The following is a 2,530-nucleotide window of genomic DNA, read 5'->3' on the forward strand; positions in this document are numbered from 1 at the left end:
AGCTTGGTATGGCAACTGCTCTGCCCGAGACTGCATGGTTCGGCACATCATGGAAACCAACCTCCCATCTATGGACCCTGTCTAAACTTCTCGTTGCCTTAGAAAAACAGTCAACATAATCAGAGACCCCACTGACCACAGACATTCTCTCTTCTCCAACACCTCCAACCCACCAACAAGCAATAGATACAAAAGCCTGAAAACACTTACTAGTAGGCCCAAGGACAGCTTCTTCCCCATTGTTCTAAGGCTATTGAATTGTTCCTTAGTACAAGATGAATTCTCGACCTCATAGTCTACCTAGCTATGGCCTTGCAATTGCATTGCATTTTCTTTGTAACCGTAAAGCTTTATTCTGCATTCTGTTATAGTTTTTCCTTTACAGCCTCAATGCACTGTTACAATGAAAAGATCTGTATGCAATGCGCATAGCATGCAAAACAAAGTTCTCCACTATACCTCAGTATATGTGACAAAAATAAACCAAATTACTTTATTTACTGAAGGTGAGCAAAGGGAGATAAATCAAAATTCTGGTGTGCCTAAAAAGTATAAAGGACTGAGGGACACACAAGAGTTGGAATCAGGAAACTCTGATTAAGTCATGGGTTTGGAGAAGGTAATAATGGCAAAGTTATAGATGCTTAAGGGAAGATTTTAAATGCAAGTGTGGGAAATTTAACTTCTCACTTCAACCCCTCCGACACCTACCTACATCGCCCCATGGCTGCTTTCACATATCACCCACACAAGAGAGTCTGCAGATGCCAGAAGTCCAGAGCAACACACACAAAATGCTGGAAAAACGCAGCAACTCAGGAAGCACTTTTTCAAGATGTCCTCTCTTGCATCCCATAACATCTAAGGGTATGGCTGGTGATGAAGGGTCTCGGCCCGAAACGTTGACAGTTTATGCATTTCCATAGATGCTGCCTGACTTGCATAGTTCCTCCCACATTTTGTGTGTGATACTGTGGAAATTTAAATTGGAGGCATTGGGGATTGAGAGCTATTGTAGGTCAGTGAGAAGAGTGGTGATGGGTGTGTGGGCACTTGACGTATGGTAAGTGTATTCAGCTAAGTAATGAAAGAGTTGAGCTTTAGCATTTTGATCATAGAGAGCAGGAGGCTGACCAGGAAATCAGTGTCAAGCACACAGGTGACAAAGGCATAGATGGTATTTTCAATAACAGGTGGGTTGAAGGAGCCAATTTTCAAGAGATGGGGCTTCATCTGAGAGCTTGAAAGGGCAGGTTTCAGCCTGTGAAAATGACCACATCTGTCCATGAAGCTTCCTGTTCTTCTTTTAGGGATTAAGGCTGAGAAAATGGTGGATGTGCCAGTGGGGGAACACTTTGGGACCAGTGATCATAAAAATAATAGTTTCAAGATAGCTAAGGAAAAAGATAGAAATCAATTCACAAACAAGACAAAATCTGCAGATGCTGGAAGTCCAAGCAACACACACAAAATGCTGGGGGAACTCACCAAGCGAGACAGCATCCAAGGAAAAAAGTACAGTCGGCATTTCGGGCCGAGATAGGACTGGTCCGCAAGACCTCTTTGGTGGGGGGGGGGGTAATTTTGATGCATCAGATTTGAACTCACTCACAAAAGCCGATTGAGAAAAGCTATTTGCGGGTAAAAGGACAACTGAGAAATGGGAGGTTTTCAGAAGTGAGATTGGAAGAGTTCAGGGGCAGTTTGATCCTGTTAGAGTGAAGGGCATAACAAGCAAAATTAGAGATCCTTGGTTGATGAGGGATATTATTGATCTGGTCAGGAAAAAGAGGAAGGTGTATCTCAAGCACAGGCAACTGGGATCAAAAAAGTCCCCTGAGAAGTATTAGCAATATAGGGGTTCACTAAGGAAGGAAATTAGGAGGCCACAAGATATCCCTAGCAGACAAGATTTAAAAAAAACCTTGAAGGTTTATAAGTACTAAGAGGAAACCTGATGAAGGGTCTCGGCCTGAAATGTCAACTGCACCTCTTCCTAGAGATGCTGCCTGGCCTGCTGCATTCACCAGCAACTTTTATGTGTGTTGCTTGAATTTCCAGCATCTGCAGAATTCCAGCTGTATCCTTAGATGTTTTGGGAAACAACAGAGGAGATTTCTAGGAAATTGGCAGAAATGTTTGCATCTTCAGTAGTCATAGACAATATACTGGAAGACTGAAGGATAGCTAATGTTATGTCATTATTTAAGAAGGGTAGCCATAATAATGAGGCAGATAAATGATACGATAGAGGTATAAGAAACTATAAGAGGCATTGATAGGGTAGAGTAGCCAGTGTCAGTTTCCATTGGGAGGGATGTCTAAAAGGCATAGATCGGAAGTAAGAGGGAAGAAGTCTTAATGGAATTTCAGGGGCAAATTTTTCACACAATGTGTCGTTGGTATCTGGAATGGGCTGCCAGAGAAGGTAATGGAGGTAGGAACAGATACAGTTCAAAGTTTAAAGTAAATTTATTATTAGAGTACATATATGTCACCATATACTGCCTTGAAGTTCACTCTCTTGCGA

The sequence above is a fragment of the Mobula birostris genome, chromosome 1, assembly GCF_030028105.1.
Source record: "Mobula birostris isolate sMobBir1 chromosome 1, sMobBir1.hap1, whole genome shotgun sequence".
Classification (NCBI taxonomy): Eukaryota; Metazoa; Chordata; class Chondrichthyes; order Myliobatiformes; family Myliobatidae; genus Mobula; species Mobula birostris.